This window comes from Vombatus ursinus, unplaced genomic scaffold (genome assembly GCF_900497805.2).
Source record: "Vombatus ursinus unplaced genomic scaffold, bare-nosed wombat genome assembly UNPS02014807.1, whole genome shotgun sequence".
Classification (NCBI taxonomy): Eukaryota; Metazoa; Chordata; class Mammalia; order Diprotodontia; family Vombatidae; genus Vombatus; species Vombatus ursinus.
Window position 1 is genome coordinate 9,562,602 of NW_020954585.1, and position 20,732 is coordinate 9,583,333.

The 20,732-nt window shown below is 39.0% G+C and overlaps 1 pseudogene; it reads left to right on the forward strand.

The window, feature by feature from the left end:
- The first annotated feature begins 9,630 nt into the window (after positions 1–9,630).
- LOC114051916 lies at positions 9,631–9,954 on the forward strand (annotated as a pseudogene).
- Positions 9,955–20,732: the final 10,778 nt, after the last annotated feature.

Genomic DNA, 20,732 nt, shown 5'->3' on the forward strand with positions numbered 1-20,732 from the left:
AGGTTTATATCCCTAAGAATCAAAGAAAAAAGGAAAAGATCACATGCACAAAAAAATTTTATAATGGCACTTTTTGTGGTAGCAAAGTACTTGAAAATGAGCCCATCAACAAATTAGGGCATGTGATTATTAGAAGGTTATATTAAGTATATTATAGATAAAGAGAAACCTGAAAACACTTGTATAAACTGATGCAGAGTGAAGTGGACAGAACCAGGAGACAATTTATATAATGACTTTAACATTATAAAGAAAAATAACTTTGAATCTGAGGCCAAATTTGAACTCAAGTCTTTCAGACTCCAGGCCCACACTGTACCACCTAGTTGGAAAGAAATACAAATAATCCCACTTTAAACAATAGAAATGACTGAAAGTGTTCACTGTGCTCTCTGGTTAATTTTCTTAATTGCATCTAATCAATATTTCCAAAACTTAAAATGCAACATAAAACAAAATATAGGCAAGCAATAGTTTATTGGATGAAGGCAAAACTTGGACCTGGTAGGACCTGGATTCGAGTGCTGTCTCTAGAACATGCTGACTATGTGACCTGGAGCAAATTACTTGCCTTCTCAGTGCCCCAGGCAACACTCTTAGACTATAAATTGTAAATGACTTGATGATTTGCATCAAATGGAGGGAATTTTGACATTGAGAATCTATAATATCAATGAAATCACAGATTCAGGACACCCTCCCCCCCCCAAAAAAGACAAAATATATCATCAGAAAAGGTATTTGTTTTCATCTAACGCTGCTCTTAGATGTTACACTGACAGAATTCCCTCTAAATGTTTAGGCTCATTTGAAAAGAGAACTGGCTTCGGAATCAGAAGACCGGATTTTAAATCCTTTCACTTTCCTGGTGTTTCCTCAATTGTAAGATGAGGGGGTTGGACTCAGTGCCCTCTGAGGTTCCTATGATCCTGTGCTCCATCTGAAAAGAAAGCCACATGTTTCCCAAGGGAAGCCATATATTTCCCAAGAGGAAAAAGCATGTTTCCCACTCAAAAAAGAAAAAATAATTGGTGTATCTAGGTTATTTTTTAGGGAAAACAATCATTGTTCTCCTGACATTTTGCTTTTTTTATCTTTTCCTCAGTATATTCCTGTGTCTTATAGTTTATTTCTTGTGAGTCAAAAATACAAAAATCTTCATTAAAATAATCCCTGTTTTATTCATTTTTCTGTGAATAAAAGAAAATAATTTTCAAAAAAAGACAGAAAAATAACTTTGAAAGGTTTAATAAATTATCAATGTAATGGCAAACTATGACTACAGTATGTTACCCACCTTCTGAGAAAGAGGTGATGTAGTAAAGTTGCAGAATGAGACATGCATCTTCAAACATGGTCAATTTGTGGGTTTGTTTCACTTCACTATGTTTATCTGTTATAATGGAAAGTTTTTTTATTTTGTTTTCTTGGGAGGAATAAAAAGGGGAAGCAATAATAATGCAAAAAAAGAGGGTTATTGCATTTTTTAATGCACAGAAAGAGAACAAAAGGAAGTTTGGAGGCAGATACAGAGAAGCAGAACAGTCCTAAAGCTAATGTGTTGACTTTATTAATACCATTTAAAAAACAATCTAAACATAATAGATATTTGTGGGTTCATATGCAGTCCGTTTTTCTCTTTGTAAATGAAATGTTTATATTTGTTGGTGGTGAGTTCAGAATAACAAAAAATTAAAAAATTAATTTTTAAAAAAATCACTAATATTGTTATGTGTGTGAAATAAAAAATTCTAAACCTTACATAGGTAACTTTGTTACCTCTTACAGCATAATTTTGTCCTTTGCTTCATGAATACTATAAAATGCAAGTCAGAAGTTGTTTGGGGTTCCGCTTCCAGGAGCCAAGATGGCAGAGTAAGAAGTAAGTTGCTCTCACCCTCCCTTATTGACTTCTGAAAGCCCAGAAAATATTGCTCCAAGAAAAACCCTAGAACAGCTGAACCAGCAGAAAGACAGGGTGCAGCAGTCTTGTAGCCCAGTAAGCTTGAGGGATTAATGGGAAAGGCCCCTCTCACTTTGGGGTAGGGAGGCTACAGGACAGGAGGCATCCTAGCAAGCCAGTGGCAAGCTCCACCTCAGCATACCAGGGGAAGATCCTGAGCCCCAAGGTTGTGCAGCAGGCAAGTCCAACACTAGGACCCCGGAGTGCCTCAATACAGGCAGGGGAACCTGTAGATACCAGCTCAAAAAACCACTATGTGTAACGGCGTTCTCCAGCAGTCAAATCTTCCAGTGCCTCAGCAAAACTCTGGGAAGCATAACTCCAAGAGGTAAAGCTCCAGGCTAACAGATATCCTCTAGTAGCCAAATATATGAGTACAAGGCCTAAGTGAGCAGGCATCCCCCAGGGACCAGACTTGCCACCCCTACTCCAAGATCTCCAATGTTGCTGACCCCAGCCTAGCACCAGGTAAGCTGCCAGCACTCCACAGCCTCCAACTGCCAGCACCTGAGGCCCCAGCACACAAAGCCAGTGACTAGGTCCTGGGTTCCCAGCACAAGAAGCTTGGATCAGTGCCCCCTGCAATCCAGCAGGAGAGCTCAACTTTTTTTTTTTTTTTCAAAAAAGTCAGGAAATAAGAAAACATCATGGGCAAAATCCAGAAACGGACAATGACCATAGATTCTTATTGTGGAAACAGAGAAGATCAAGGCACAAACTCAGAAGAGGACAACATTGTCAATATATCCACATTCAAAACCTCAAAGGGGAATATGAACTGATCTGAAGCCCAAAAAACCTTCTTAGAAGAGCTCAAGAAGGATTTTAAAAGTCAAATAAGAGAGGTAGAAGAAAAATTGGGAATAGAAATGAGAGATATGCAAGAAAGAGTCAATAGCCTGGAAAAGGAAGGACAAAAATTAACTGTAGAAAATAAGCCCTTAAAAAATACAATTGGCCAAATGGGGGGAAAAAAAGTACACTGAAGAAAACAAGTCCCTAAAAAATACAGTTAGGCAACAGGAAAAAAGTACACTGAAGAAAACAATTCCTTAAAAAGCAGAATTGGTCAAATGGAAAAGAAGACACAAAACTCACTGAGGAGAACTCCTTAAAAAGTAAAATTGGCCAAATGGAAAAAGAGATACAAAATCTAATAGAAGAAAACAATTTGTTAAAAATTAGAATTGGGCAAGTGGAAGCTAATGACTCCATGAGAGAGCAAGAATCAGTCAAACAGAAACAAAAGAATGAAACAATAGAAGAAAACTTAAAATACCTCATTGGTAAAACAACTGGCCTGGAAAATAGATCCAGGAGAGACAGTTTAAAAATTATTGGTCTGCCTGAAACCCATGATAAAAAAAAAAAAAAGAACCTGGACAGCATCTTTCAGGAAATCATCAAGGAAAACTTCCCTGAGGTCCTAGAACCAGAGGGTAAAATAGTCATCGAAAAAATCTACTGATCACCTCTTGAAAGAGATCCCAAATTGAAAACACCAAGGAATATTGTAGCCAAATTCCAAAATTACCAGGTCAAAGAGAAAATCCTGCAAAGTAGCCAGAAAGAAATAATTTAAATATCATGGAACCACAGTCAGGATTACACGGGAACTTGCAGCTTCTACATTAAAAGATCATAGGACATAGAATGCAATATTACATAAAGCAAAGGAGCTTGGATTACAACCAAGGATCAACTACCCGGTGAAATTGAGAATAATCTTTCAGGGGAAGAGATGGACATTCAGCAAAATAGGGGACTTCCAAATCTTCCTGATGAAAAGATCAGAGCTCAACAGAAAACTTGATCTTCAAATATAAGACTCAAGAGAGGCATAAAAAGGTAAATAGGACAGAAAAAAACAACAACATGTTATTAATAAGAACAAACTGTTTACATCCCTACAAGGGAAGATGACACTTGTAACTCTTGAGAACTGTATTGTTATTATGCCATTTAAAAAGGGTAAACATAGACAGAAGGAGGTGGGAATAAATTGACTGTGATGTGATAAAAAAAAATCTAATTAAGTGGATTAAGTGGATCTAATTAAGAGATTGTACTGGGAGAAAAGGAAAGTAGGAGGCAGACAAGGATAAATTACATCACAGGAAAAGGGACAAAAACCTATTCCAGTAGAGGGCAAGAAGGGAGGGAGATGAGCATTGTTTGAACCTTACTCTCATGACATCAGGTTCAAAGACGGAATAACATAATCAGTTAGGTATAGAAATCTAACTTACCATATAGGAAGTAGAAAGGAAAAGAAAAGGGAAGGGTGAATAAAAGGAAGGGAAGAAGTAATAAAGGTAAAGGGGAAAAAATGGAGGGGGCTAATAGAAAGGAGGGCAGACTGAGGAGGCAGAGGTCAAAAACAAAACTCTAGTGAGGAGGGAAAGAGAGAAAGGAGAAAGAAAAGCATAAATGGGAGAAATATGATGGAGAGAAAGACACAGATAGTAATCATAACTGTGAATGTGAATGGGATGAACTCTCCCATAAAACAGACACAGATAGTAGAGTGGATTAAGAACCATAATCCTACAATATGTTGCTTACAAGAAACACATTTAAAGCAGAGGGATACACACAGAGTAAAAGTAAAAGACTGGAGCAGAATATATTATGCTTCAGCTGAAGTAAAAAAAGCAGGGGTAGCAATCCTGATCTCAGACAAAGCAAAAACAAAAATAGATCTAATTAAAAGAGATAAGGAAGGAAACCTGCTAAAAGGTACCATAGACAATGAAGTGATATCATTACTAAACATATGCACCAAATGATTTAGCATCCAGATTCTTAGAGGAGAAGTTAAGGGAGTTACAGGAAGAAATAGGTAACAAAACTATGCTAGTGGGGGACCTCAACCTGCCCCTCTCAGAACTCGGTAACTCTAACCACAAAATAAACAAGAAAGTTAAGGAGATAAATAGAATTTTAGAAAAGTTAGATATGGTTGACCTCTGGAGAAAACTAAATGGGGATAGAAAGGAATATACCTTTTTCTCAGTGGCACATGGCATCTACCCAAAAATTGACCGTGTACTATGGCATAAACACGTCACAATTCAATGCAGAAAGGAAGCAATATTAAATACATCCTTTTCAGATCATGATGCAATAAAAATTATATGTAATAAAGGGTCATGGAAAGATAGACTAAAAATTAACTGGAAACTAAATAATCTAATCCTAAAGAATGAGTAGGTCAAACAACAAATCACAGAAACAATCAATAACTTCATCCAAGAGAATGACAACAATGAGACAACATACTAAAACTTATGGGATGCAGCAAAAGTGGTTCGTAGGGGAAGTTTTATATCTCTAAATGCTTACATGATTAAAATAGAAAAAGAAGAGGTCAATGAATTGGGCATGCAACTAAAAAGGCTAGAAAAAGAACAAATTAAAAATCCCCAATTATATACAAAATTAGAAATTCTGAAAACCAAAGGAGAGATTAACAAAATTAAAATTAAGACAACTATTGTACTAATAAATAAAACTAAGAGCTAATTTCATGAAAAAAAACAATAAAATAGATAAACATTTGGTTAATTTGATTAAAAAAAGAAAGAAGAAAATGAAATTACCAGCATCAAAAATAAAAAGGGTGAATTCAGCACCAATGAAGAGTAAATCAAAACTGTATGCCAAAAAATTTGACAATCTTAGTGAAATGGATGAATATTTACAAAAATATAAATTGCCCAGATTAACAGAAGAGAAAATAAAATACCTAAATAACCCCATCTCACAAAAAAGATATTGAACAAGTCATCAATGAACTCCCTAAGAAAAAATCTCCAGGGCCAGATGGATTTACAAGTGAATTCTATCAAACATTTGAAAAATAAGTAATTCCAAAACTACATAAACTATTTGGGAAAATAGGTGAAGAAGGAGTCCTATCAGGGGTGAAACAAGGATGTCCACTATCACCACTATTATTCAATGTTGTACTAGAAATGTTAACTTTAGCAATAAGAGAAGAAAAAGACATTGCAGGAATTAGAATAAGCAAAGAAGAAACAAAGTTATCACTCTTTGCAAATGATGTGATAGTATATTTAGAGAATCCCAGAGAATCAAGTAAAAAATTACATGAAATAATAAACAAATTTAGCAAAGTTGCAGGCTATAAAATAAACTCACATAATCATCAGCATTTGTATATATTACTAACAAAGTCCAAAGCAAGAAATTGAAAGAGAAATTCCATTTAAAGTCACAGTAGATGTTATAAAATATTTGGGAGTCTACCTGCCAAAACAAACTCAGAAACTATATGGACACAATTACAAAACACTTTTCACACAAATAAAGTCAAATCTAAATAATTGGAAAAATATCAGTTGTTCATGGGTAGGCTGAGCTAATATAACAAAAATTACAATTCTACCTAAATTAGGTTACTTATTCAGTGCCATACCAATCAAACTACCAAAAAATTATTTTATGGAGCTAGAAAAAACAATAACAAAATTCATCTGGAAGAACAAAAGGTCCAGAATATCAAGGGAACTAATGAAAAGAAATGCAAGGAAAGGTGGCCTAGCCATACCAGATTTTAAATTGTATTATAAAGCAGCAATCACCAAAACTGCTTGGTACTGGCTAAGAAATAGAATGGTGGATCAGTGGAATAGGTTAAGTATGCAAGACACAACAGTCAATGCCTATACTAATCTACTATTTGATAAATCCAAAGACTCCAGCTTCTGGTTTAAGAAATTACTATTTAACAAAAACTGCCAGGAAAACTGGAAAATAGTATGGCAGAAATTGGGCATAGAGCAATATCTTATACCCTATGCCAAGAGAAAGTCAAAATGTATACATGATTTAGATATGAAGACTGATACTATAAGCAAACTAGGAGAGCAAGAAATAGTTTACATGGAGAACGGAAGAATTTATGACCAAACAAGAGATAAGAGAACATTATGAAATGCAAAATGAATCACTTTGATTACATTAAATTGAAAAGCTTTAGTACAAACAAAGCCAATGCAACCAACATTAGAAGGGAAGCAGAAGGCTGGGAAAGAATTTTTACAGCCAGTGTCTCTGATAAAGGCCTCATTTCTAAAATATATAGAGAACTTAGTCAAATTTATAAGAATAAAAGTCATTCCCCAATTGATAAATGGTCAAAGGATATGAACAGGCAGTTTTCAGAGGAAGAAATTAAAACTATCTATAGTCATACGAAAAAATGCTCTAAATCACTATTGATTAGAGAAATGCAAATCAAAACAACTCTGCAGTACCATATCACACTTATCAGATTGGCTATCATGACAAAACGGGACAATGATAAATGGTGGGGATGATTTGGGAAAATTGGAACACTAATGCATTGTTGATGGAGTTGTGAACTGATCCAACCATTCTGGAGAGCAATTTGGAACTATTCTCAAAGAGCTATGAAAACCTAGCAATAACCACTTCTAGGGCTGTATCCCAAAGAGATCATACAAATGGAAAAAGGACCCACATGTACAAAAATATTTATAGCAGCTTTTTGTGGTGATGAAGAATTGGAAATTGAGGGGATGCCCATTAATTGGGGAATGGCTGAACAAGATGTGGTATACAAATGTAATGGGATACTACTGTGCTATAAGAAATGGTGAGCAAGCAGACTTCAGAAAAACATGGAAAGAATATATGAACTGATGCTGAGTCAAGTGAGCAGAACCAGGAGAACATTGTACACAGTAACAACCACACTATGTGACGACTGATTTTGATAGATTTAACTCAAGGATCTAAGACAACTACAAAAGACTCATGATGGGAAAAGCTATCCACATCCAGAGAAAGAACTATGAAATCTGAATGCAGATGGAAGCATACTATTTGTTCTCCTTTTCTTTTGTTGTTTTGTTTTGATTCTTCTTTCTCATGATTCCTCCCATTGGTTCTAATTCTTGACATCATGACTAATGTGAAAATATGACTAATATGAATGTATAAGTAGAGCCTATGTCATATTGCACACCATTTTAAGAGGGAGGGGGAGAAAATTTTAAATTCAGAATCTTATGGAAGTAAATGTTGAAAACTAAAAATAAATAAATAAATTATTTTTTAAAAAAAGAAAAAAAATTTTGCTTGGGAAAGAGAGAACTCCAGCTAATCCAATTAATTTTGCCAGTGTGAACTTTGCATTAATTAATAATTAATTAATTGTCTCTGACATTTTGACCTTTGGAAAAAAAAATAAGGAATTTGAGTAGAACCTATTATGCCTCAGGTGAATTAAAAAATCATGGTGGCAAATGTGATCTCAGACAAAGTCAATCATTAAACATGGCTAAAAAAAATAAGCAATGAAAACTACACTATATTTAAAGACATCATTGATAATGAAACAGAAATAGGGAAGTACAGAGGAGGAACAGGTGTTGGGGAAGATAATGAGTTCTGATTTAGACATGTTTAGTTTGAAGCGTTCACTGAATAGTGAACATGTCTATCTGGCATGACCTGCAGTCTTGAATCTCTTACTTTCTGTTAGACACCTTGAACTAAATGTCCTGTAAATATCTCAAACTCAGCATGTCCCAAACTGAACTCATTGTCTTTCCCTCAAAACCCTCCATCTTCCTAAGTTCTCCATTATTGTCAAGGACATCACCATGCTTCCCATCATTCGGGCCCACAACCTAGGTGTCATCCTCAACTCCTCACTTTCTCATCATTCATATTCAATCAGTTGCCAAGTACTGTCATTTTACCTTGGTAACATCTCTAATATAAGCCCTTTGACACTGCCACCATGTTGGTGCAGGCCTTCATCAACTCAAGCCTAGACTGTTGGAGTAGCCCACCGATTGATCTTCCTGCCTCAAGTCTCTCCCCTCTCCAGTCCATCCTTCACTCAGCTGTTAAATTGTCATGCACAGGTATGACCATGTCATCCTCTTACTCAATGAACTTCAGTGGCTCCCTATTACCCCTAGGATCAAATATAAAATCCTTTGCTTGGCTTTTAAAGCTCTTCATGACTTGTCCCCTTCCTATCATTCCTGTCTTCTTACACCTTATTCTTCCTTCATCAGAGGGAAATATCTATCTATGGTTTAGTGACACTGGCTGCCTTTATTGTTTCTCAAATAAGACAATCTCCTGACTGTACATTTTCACCAACTGTCCCTATGCCTCGAATTCTCTACTTCCTCATCTCCATTTCCTGGCTTGTTGTCCTCCACCAAGTTCCAGCTAAGATTTCACATTCTACAAGAAGTCTTTCCCAATCCTCTTTAATACTAATGACTTCTATCTAGTGATTATCTCCAATTTATTCTATCTATATCTTATTTGTACCTTGTTATTTAAATGTTGCCTCTGTCATTAGATTCTAAGGTTCTTGAGAACAGAGACTTTCTTTTTCTTTCTTTGTATGCCTAGTGCTTGGCACATAGTAGATACTTAATAAATGCTTGTTGACTTTATTTGATATAGAACTGGAGTTCAGGGGAGACATTAAGGCTGAATGTAAAACTGAGAAGTCACCTAAGCAAAGCTGATAGTTGAATCTATGGGAATTGATGAAATTACCCAAACAAGGTATAGAAAACCAACAGAAAAGAGAAGAGGCTTAAAGAACATTCATGGTTGCTTTTTTTTGGTCCCAGCAGCAGGAGGAAGATGACGAAGGGGACGTCTTCATTTGGTAAGCGCTGGAATAAGACGCACACTTTGTGCCTTCTTTGTGGTTCTAAGGCATACCATCTTCAGAAGTCAACATGTGGCAAATGTGGACATCCTGCTAAACACAAGAGAAAGTATAATTGGAGTGCAAAGGCTAAGCGATGCAGCACCACTGGTACTGGTCAAATGAGGCACCTAAAAATTGTCTATCGCCCATTCAGGAATGGATTCCGTGAAGGAACAACACCTAAACCCAAGAACACAGCTGTTGCAGCATCTAGTTCATCTTGAGGATTCAACTGTTTGTTAAAATAAATGTCCTGAATGAAAAAAAAAAAAAAAAAACATAGATAAAGAGAGAGAGAGAGAGAGAGAGAGAGAGAGAGAGAGAGAGAGAGAGAGAGAGAGAAATGTTTATACACATATGTATACATACATATATATGTATGTGTATATATAATGCCTAGTTCTCTCAGGCACATTCTAACATCTCAAAAAAAATTGATATTTGTGTCTCATGTTTTAAGTTTGTATTTTTTTTTAAGAAATTGTGTTGGTGGTTTGGTTGTTTGTTTGGTTTTTGGGTTTGGTTTTTTTTGCTTTTTTTTAAATTCTCCTGGGACAATGGGCTCTAACCAAGCTCTTGCCTTAACTTCCTTGAAACCAAGACATCACTTCCTGGCCTTTTCCAAATCATTGCTGAGGTACTCTCACCCTCCCCCTGCCTCCTGCTTTCTAATTTTAGCTCCTCTTTATGTATCCAAGTACACTGTAAGTCCCTTGAGGGCAAGAACTGTTTTTATTTTTACTTGAATTTGTAAGCATTTAATAAATATTTGTTTATTCATTAATTCATTCATTTAGTGTATTTGATTAATAAAAAATAAAGCCTTTTAAAATTGAGAATTCAATAAATTTTTACCTTTTATAAAGTAAAAAATTAAATTTTCTGGGCACATAACCTAATAAAATGCTCTACACGTACCTATGAATGACATGGATGATGATCTGATAAAGGAGACCAAGAGGTAGTAACCAGACAAATAGGAAGGCAGAGCAATGTCCTAAATGAAATAATATTTGTAAAGTACTTAGCACAGTCTTGGTATATAGTAGGCACTAAATAAATTCTTATTCTCTTCTTCTCAACCATCACCCCCCCAAAAAAAAACCTAGAATGCAAAAAGTAGCTAGGAAAAATAGAGGAAGAGTATCTAGGAGTCAACACTGTCAAAAGCTAAAGATTTTTTATATCAAAGGCCTAACAGACACCAAGCTATTTATAACAGCACTTTTCACAGTAGCAAAGAACTAGAATCAGAGTAGATGCCCATCAGTGGGGGAGGAGGGTGTGGAGAGAGTGGATAAAAAATGTGGTTCATTAATGTAATGGGACATTACTACACTATAAGAAATGACAAATATGAAGATTCAGAGAGAAAAGCAAGAAAAGATGTAATCTGTTAAAGTAAGCAGAAGCAAGAAAAAAATCTCCATGATGACTACAACAATGTATATGGAAAGAACAAAAATAATATGAATACAACTACCATGACTTCCCTTGTACCCAAAGAAAACACTCTTCTCTCTCTTCTTTGCAGAGATGGGGTGGTGGTTGGAGTATATAACATGGCACATACCATCAGACTCAATTGAAATGTTGGTTCATTTAACAGAACTGCTTTTTCTCCCGCTCTTTTGCATTCGTTCTTATAAGTTAGAGCAGAGGAGTGTGGAGGGGCGGGAGAATGATATATATGGAAATATAAACAATATGAAAGCAAAAAAGTATCCGTTTAAATTTTTAAATAATAAAAAGAAGAAATTTTCAGTGCAGCTATATCTATGTGCATCTCCATACTAAGCAAATAGGCACACAGCAAAACAAAATTGTTAATATCTGCATTAATGTTAAAGTCTACTTCAAACTCCTTTCTTCTTAGCCTCAGTTTCTTTTTCTGTAAAATAATGAAGTTACACTAGATAATCTCTAAGGTCCCTTCTGGCTCTGATGTTTTGATTCTATGAGACCATGATATGACTGATCTTCCCCCTGGAGAGTCTTGGAATGCGACCAGAGGAAGAGCCTGGAATAGGCTCACATCACTGAGTAATTCTCCTTGACTCCAAAAAAACACGGATTCCGTTGCTTCAGAAGCATTTTCTGGAACCTTGTGTTGCTTTTGATTGCATTCCTATCAGGAAAACTTTGTTTTTGTCTCCTCTCTTCCCTTCTCCCTTTACCCCCTCTCCATCCACTTCCAACCTCCACTCCCCACTTCTTGCTTTATATAATGGTCCACATCCAAGGAGCCCTTATGTAACCATAGTCACCTCAGGCTCCCCTCCCTCCCCCTGGTTGCTTGTCGACAGTAATCTTTCGTGCTTGACTGGGCTATGCCCTCAGCCAGAAATGTAAAAAGGGGAAAAGGAAAGCTGCCATCCCTAGCTCTATCACTTGTAGGAGGGTTTCTTCTCTGACTGTGATGACCCTTAGGATTGCCTCAGTCAGGAAAGATCATTGGTAAATCCTAAATCTAGAAAGGACTGGGCAGGGGGGGAAAGGGCAGGTCATAAAGGCCCCAGTTCATAGCTGTTGTCATAGCCATCCCTAAGGTATGACAAATCAGATCATTGATGCTACCCAACACTTTGGGTGGCTTTGCTCCTGTAGTGACTCAGGAAAGTAGGGCAGGAGGAAGACAAGGGGACATCAATACAGTTAGTGTCAGCACTTCATCCCAGCTCCTGCCCTAGTTGGTGGCAGCCTTACCTCCGGCTATTGCTACTGTTTCCTTCTCTTTCTTGAATTTACCCCCATATCTATAATGTTTATTTTAACTACATTTTGCTTGCATAAAAATGGAAGCAGAAATGAAGAGGGAAAGATCCCATCCTGCCCTAGAGATGACTCTAATCATTGACCTGGGCCTTGTCCCAGTTCTTTTGATACTGCTGGCTTCCTGAAACTGCTCAATTATATATTACAAATCCAGAATAAATTACAGGGCAGAAAGCCCCAATGGACAACAAACTAGAAGAACCTGTGTATTATATGTGGAGAGATTTCAGGGGGTCCCTGAACTTGGATGGGGGTCAGAGGGAAATTACATCTTTATTTTCATTAACCTGTAGCTGAAATTAAGCATTTCTTCCAATTATGAATTTTTTAGGAGAATGTTCTTCCAAGAATGATGTACATAGGCATCACCAGACTGTCAAAGGGATCTCTAACACACAAAAAGGTTACCGACTTCTGGTGTAGACCAATCACTTTCATTTTACAGATGAGGAAGCTTTGGCCTAGAAAGGGATATTGGGACAGTGAGGTACAGTGGCAAAATCACTGGATTTAGAATCAAAAGAGCTGGGTCTAGATCTTGCCTCTGCTGCTGAATTACCTATATAACATTGGGCAAGTGAGTCAGCCCATGGCAGCTAGCTGCTTTTTAAAGATTTCTGCAGAATGGCGCCAATCAGCCAATGATGCTTTATTATAAGCACATTTTACTTCACACAAGAGAAGATTTTGTGGCTTAATTTGAGTTATTTACTGAGTGAGGGAGTGGGGGTAAGAAAAAGTAGGGAAAGTGGTGAGAAGAGGGAAGACACACAGAAAGGATATATTCCAATCATAGTCACTAGAGAGACAAAGCTATAAAGGCATCTCTTGAAGGTCAAGGTACACCTGTGACTTACAGAGCAAGGGAGTACAGGCCTAGGTGAGATGATCTTCAGAAAACAGAATGGGGGAGAAGTCTATGACACATCCAGAGCCTCCCTCTGGACTCAGTACCCACCCCAGTCAGCATCGTGGCCTTGCCAAGAGTTTTTGGTCTAAGAACTCAGCCCCCTCATATCAATTAGAACCTTAGAAATCATAGATTTAAAGCTGAATGGAACCTTAAAGGTCACCTATCCAATTCCCCCGTCTTATAGATGAGGAAACCCAAAGCCCAAAGATTTTGTAACTTACCTAAGATCAAACATAACAAGTCAGACAGCCAGGATTTGGGACAAGGTCCTGAGGCACCAAATCCAGTATCGTCCCTCACTGTATTTCTCTGACCCTGATGAGAAAGACTTCTCCACATAATAAGAATACTGACTTCTGACATTAATATAATGCTTTATGGTTTACAAAGTGCTACTTACAAGGAACCTGTGAGAGGGATAATGCAAATATTATTATTCTCATTTTATAGATGAGAAAACTGAGGCTGAAGGAGAAGTCTTTTTCCCAAGGTCACACAGCTAGCAGCAGAACAGGAATATGAACCTAGGACTAGTGATTGTACAGTATGATATGGTTACTATACCACATCCTTGTATGGAGGGGATTTGTTCTGTGAAGTCTGGACTCAATCAAAGGGCTGCACTTGAGGACCTAGAGGGCCACATATGGCCTCGAGGTCCATTCCTGCCTAGTGGAAAGAGGGCTGAACTTGGAATAAGAATCATGAGATTGTAGATTTAAACTCCTCCCTGGAAGGGTCCTTAGAAGTCTTCTGGGATTCTGTCATGCACCAAAGGTCCATCTCTTTATCCTTCAAGCCTCTTGACTCCGAGTTTTAGTTTTAATCAGTCAGTCAGTCAATAAACATTTATTTAGTGCCAGGCAGCAGCTAGATGGCACAGTGGATAGACTGGAAAGAGCACTGGAGTCAGGAAGATTCATCTTTCTGAGTTCAAATTCAGCCTCAGACACTTACTAGCTGTGTGACCCTGGGCAAGTTACATAATCTTGTTTGCCTAAATTATCTAATCTGCAAAATGATCTGCAAAAAAAAAAAAAAGGAACTGGCAAACCACTCCAGAATCTCTGCCAAGAAGACCCAAACGGAGTCCGAAGAGTCAACACTACTGAAAACAACTCAACAGCAATAAATGTGCCAGGCACTGCGCTAAACGCTAGGGATGCAAACAAAGGCAAAAAATAATCCCTACTCTTAAGGAGCTTACAATCTAATGGGGGAAGACACACATAAAAAGAAGCTGGAAGGAGGAAAGGGAATAGAGAGAGATGAAGTGTACCTAGCCCGGGGGCCTGAGGAAGGTGCACCTGCTGCAGGGTGGGAGATGATGAGGTGGCCGCACCGGGGTTCCTCCGTTGTAGTAGGAGAATCTAGCACCAGCTGCCTCTCTTCCGGAGTCCCTCCCTCCACCTCTAACAGTGTCCTTCTGAATGTGGAAATGGCTGAAATTCCCTCCTTCAATGTCTTTGATAGTTCCCTACGAAGGTCACCTCCTCTTCCTGAATTCCGTAATTCTCCTCACTTGACCTTCTACATAGAGGACAGAGTGAGGGACCATGCCCACTGAATCTCAGTCCCTTGGATGCCCCCATGATTTCCAGTCCCTCTGCCAGGAACGTGTTGGAACCGCTTAGAAATTGTTCTTATTTCCATGTCCTGGCACCTAGAACAGTACCTTGATGATAGGATCTTAGAGCTGGAGCCATAAAGAACATCAGAAGCCACCTGGCCCGATTGCCAACCCTTTACAAACATTCTCTCATTTGAGCCTTACAACAACCCTAGGATATAGGGGTTATCATCCTCATTGTATAGTTGAAGAACCTGAAGCAAATAGCGGTTAAGTGACTTGCCCAGGCTCACACAGTTATTAAGTGTCTGAGGCAGGATTTGAACTCAGAGCTTCCTGATTCCAGGCCCACTATCCACTATACCACCTTGCTATCTCTCCAACATGAAAGAGCTGGGCTTGAATCCCATTGCTGACCCTTGCATTGAATCTCTGAGCCCCAATTTCCTCTTCTGTAAAATGGACATAACAGCTTTATACCAAATATTATATTAATGAATATAACAAGTCGTTATATATTTCATATGGTAGCTATGAGATTAAAATGAGATGTTTTTAAAATGTTTTAAAATCTTTATGTCTGTATCTAAATGTAATTTGTTAATCCCACTACAAAATGGATATGAATTGCTTCCTTCCTGGAGGGAGGGTCAACCCTTGGCAAGACTGTGAAGTATTTGGAGCTTATCTTCAAGACCTCCATGGTTGTTTTTTTTCTTCCCTAGTCTTAGCCTCTCTGCCCGTCCCTTGCTGGCCCCTAGCACCACCCCTCTCCACCCCACCCCACTGCCGTGTACCCTGGTTTCTCCTGCTTAAGAAGAAACACTGTTGGATAAACAACTCATTTTTGCCAACACACCAAATGTATTACTCTCCTCAAAAGTATTTGTATTTTAATAGGACCTAGAGTGAGGGGACAATGCTTAACACTCATCCCTAATTGTAAATTTTCTAGCACTAAAGCACTTGGGGTAAAGAAAAAAATTGAAAGGTGGATTTCTTGGGTTGGTTTTGGGGGCTTCCTCTTCTCCCCATGCCACATTCAGTCACTGTGAATTCTATCATTCTTTCCATCATATCTCACTACAGAGGATTTCCAGAGCATCAATTGCCAGGAAGAGTTAGCCTATGCTGACTGGAGAAGACTTGGAGATGGGAGAAAAGGAAGACAGCAACAATGCCTTGGTGGGCCTTAGCAATCCCACTTCACACAATCTTCCATCCAGTGACCTAGCATTGTGGGTATGTGATTGACCTACTGGACAAAGCATCCCTGTCCTCGACATCTAGGGCCAAAAGAATTACTGGGTCAAGGCTTACAGAGAGAAGGAAGCAGGCATATTTCCCCCCATTTATTCCAATTCTTTCCTGCCAGAGGAATGGGGAGATGACCTGATGGGAGAGCTGGTGAACCAATCGGCTTTTATTTCCTCAACTTCCCCCCCTTTTTTCTTTTTTCTCTGATCCACTTCATCCAATTCCACAACTGCTTTTGTATCCCACAAAATTCTGTTCTGAATCATCAAATGTTGTTGAGAAAAAGGCAGAATGAAAAGTGGAGGGGTCAACAAACTTGATTTTTGTCCTCAGATTTGATCTTCTATAATTTCCTTTCTGTATCAGTCTTAATGATGTCTCTGGCTTAGAGCTATTCATGTCTCAGAATCATTTTCATCTCATTTCAAAATGTTAATACCTCAGAAAAATTTTATCATTTTATTCTCCTCCCCTCTCCCCAGGCCTCTTCTCTATGCACTCCCCAGCCCTCAGCACATTAAGAAATGTGGCTAAAACATGTTTCTTCCTATCTGGCATTCATTTTTGCTATTGTTACATCAATAGCTTTCATTATTTCCTTAGCCTGCCTTTTAGTCTTTCCTGTAATCAATGTTTAGATCTCCCATTCCCCTTGCAAAACTATTTTCTCTTGACTCAAAGTGGGTTATTTTGGAAGCATTCTTTGCTCTCACCAGGGTTCAGTATGAGAATCCTCCAAGTCAATAAGATGGCTTGTTTCAGAACAAGGTTTACAGTAAAAATGGTCCCATTTTTTTTCCTTCTATACCGGCCACCTTGGAAAACTCCAAGGTTGAAAACACTAAAAGTTAATAGCCCTAAAGTAGCAATCAACCCAGTGATGGGCACACTGGATCCTACTGGATCTAGCACCTACTTTATAAAGTACATGGAACTAAACTCTGGGAGGCATGATACAAAGGACATTGCAAAAATGTCCCCTGCCTTTGAGATACCTACAGATCTCCGTCCACAAAGGGGCAAACACTACCCAAACAGCCACCTCTCTAGATCAACTATCTATCCCCAGAACTGAAGGGATTTCTCAGTGGTGGGTTTGGTCTGGTTTGGTTGTTGCCTTTTTTTTTTTTTCCATTCCCAGCACTTAGCAAATACTTGTTGCCTTTTTTTGGTAGTTGATACTCTCTCCAGGCACTGGTTACAGGAGACTAAGAGACCCAGATTTATACCCTCCCTCTTCTTTTCCCTTCTCTTTGTCTTCTCTTCCTCTCCTCCTCTTCCCTCCCTCCTCTCACACACATACAGCAAGCAAACTTACAAGAAAAAATACTTACAAGAAAAAGGCTCCTAAAATGAGACTTGCAGGCTCCCTGCAACCTAGTATGTATCAGGAACACACTTGTGTCCTCCTACTTCATAGAAAACTAAAGAAAAAAATATCCCAGAAATATTCTAGCTCATTACAGAGTTCTCCCTCAGAAGAAAAATCCATTACTGATCTGTCCAATGAGTTTTCACTTAGACTAGTCCATTCAGTCATCAAGGAGCTAGCTTCCTCCTCCACATCTCTTTTCCACTTCCACAAATAGGGATAACAGTAATAATAATAACATGACAAGTTACATCTAAATAGTGCTTTACAAACATTGTCTCATCTAAGCCTCAACACAATTCTGTGATGAAATTACTTCAGGTACTATTATTACAGATGAGAAAACTGAGCCTCATAGATATTAAGCAACTTGTCTATTTATCACATAAGTGAGGTTTAAATATAGATTTTCCTACTCCATGAATATTACTAAATCTACGCTGTTTGGAGAATGGTTCATACACAATCAATTTCAATTATATACCAGACCTCTTATCCCAAAGTTCTCAGAAAAGAGCCACTTTCCTGGCTAAGTCTTATAATTTGGGCCTAGGGGAAGGACAATTCAATATCCTTGCCCTAACCTTAGGGCAAGGGAACACCTCAGATGGGGTTGAAACTACTGCACAACAAATCATTGATGCGAGAACATCTTGTATGTGTAAAAATGCTATAAATACAAACTATTATTATAATATGCTAAGAGAGAACCTGGTATAGTAGACAGAGCTGACCTTGGAGCCAGGAAGACCTGAGTTTAAGTCCTTCTCACACATGCTGGCCACGTGACCCTGAGAAAGTTTCCCTTATCCATTCAATCTCCTAGCCATTTCTTTCTCCAGTTCATTTTACAGGAAACTAAGGGACACAGGGTTAAGTGATTTGCCTAGGGTCACACAGCTAGCAAGTATCTGAGGCCAGATTTGAACTCAACAAATATGAGTCTTCCTGACTCTAGGCCTGCTGCTTTATCCACTGTGCCACCAAGCTGCCCTTCCATTCCTTAGGCATTATCATATCACCCAATACCATTTGCCTGGCAAAAGGGACTTTTAGAAACCATCTCAGGAACCAAATCCCTCTGTCCACCAGGAGGTGGTGGTGTCTATCCATCTATCCATTTACTATTCCAACAAGTTCAGGGAAATTGTTCAATGGAAAACTCTCTCCCCAAAGAATCTTTTACCTTATTTTAAAAAAAGAAAGCGTAAGTGGATAAATGTAGATGAAAGGGTGTGTGTGTGTGTGTGTGTGTGTGTGTGTGTGTGTGTGTGTGTATGTGTGTGTGTAGAAGAATAAACTTTAAAGTGGGATAGAGAACATTAACCAGCTAAGCAGTCACTCCTCCCTTTCCAGGCCTCAGTTCCCTTAGCTGAAAAATAAGAGGGCTGGATTTGACAACTCCTAAAGTTCCTTTCAGCTCTAACTACATGATCCTATGCTATTTCTCACTACTTTACAGTGGTACAAATAGTATGCAGAGTGATATACAAACAAAAGCCAAGAAGTCACTGAAAAGGAATGGGAGCAAGAGGTGACTGGAAGACCGAAGTACTTAAAAGACAGAGCTGAAAGAAACTTTGTAACCTAGCTAGTCAACATCCCTCACTTCATAAATGAAGGAACTGAGGTCTACTGAGGAATGTTCTTTAAAGACTCCCCCTTTCTCAACTTTCCCACAAAAGCGAATCCCAAATTCCAGGTTCTCCAGCCCTGAAGGAGGCCTTTTCCAATCCCCTCAAGTATTTATGCCTTTCCCTTTTGAGACTACCTCTCTACTGTGACTGTCAATATCTAACTATTTACATGCTATGTCTCCAAAGGAATGTAAGGTTCTTGAGAGCACCGGCTACTTTTAAGCTTTCCTTCCTCGCCCCCTACAACAAACTCAGCACAGCACCAGAAACACAATAAAGCCTTAATCAATGCTTTTTGATTGATTGATTGAACAAGAAGATCTCCACCTCATTCAGTAGGTTGTCCAACATCTTTAAACAACTCTAGTTGGGGTGGTTAAGGGAAACCAAGAATTATACTTTTTTTTTTTACTCTTAAAGTTTGCATTGGGGGTAGCAGGAAGAGGCTCAGAAAAAATGTTTGATTGCTGGCTTCTGATTTGAAAAAGGTATTAATTTTGGATCCAAAGACATTATCTTCTTTGATCTCCCATCTCCCATCCCCCTGGCCACTGATCAAAACGAGTCATTGCCCAGAGCTCTCTCCTCCGAGGCCAAAGCCTTCCTTCAACAGTATTGGATTGGTTTAGGACAAGAGAATCTTGGAATTCTGAAGCTACAAAGGATTACATAAGATCACCTGACCTATCCACCTTGCCTTCAAACAGATGAACTATGCAGGATAGTTAGAAAGATAGAAGTCTAGTCTAAATAATTCTGGTGACAAAGCTCCCTGACACCTCTTTTCCCTTTGGGCTCCTGACACAGAGCACAAGGTGCAGATGGGTATTTGAGCATAGAGCAGGGGCCCTGGTTTCAAATCCTTTCCCCACGTTTATTACCTGTGTGACTTTGGCCAAGTCATTTTCCTCATTTGTAAAATCGTGGGTAGGGGAAGTGTATTACAAGCCGGCCTGGCCTCTAAGGTCCTTTCCAATTCCACATCTAAGATCCTGTGGACACGTGTCTGAGCTATGTGCATTCAGTGCTTTGTGTAATTCATTCAGATTGTTTTTTCAGTCACTAACGCATACGGTACGTGTATTTACACACGTAAGTGTGTGCTCCATGTGCCCCTACGCGCGAGTTTATGGGGTTTGGGCAGGGGGGGAGTGGGAGAAATGCCTAAGGGTACTTGTGGGTCGTTGTCCTCCGAGTGTGCCCGTGAGCAGTGAGATCTACATCTACACCCTTTGTGTGTGTTGGTGTCTGTGAGGACGACGGTTCACGGGCCGAGTGCACAGTTGGGGCGGCGAGAGGATGTTGGGGGGAGGGGGTCAAGGAGTATGCAGCTACATTAGACATCGGGGGACACGCAGACCGCGCTGGGGCTAAGGACTGGCTGGAGGGGGAAGGGGCGGCCGTGGGGGTGGAGCTGGGGCTTTGGGAAAGCCAGTGAGCGAGCCGGGCTTGGCGCCCGCGGGGCTGAGCTGGGAGGGAGGATCGGGGGTAGGCTGGGTGCTGGGAG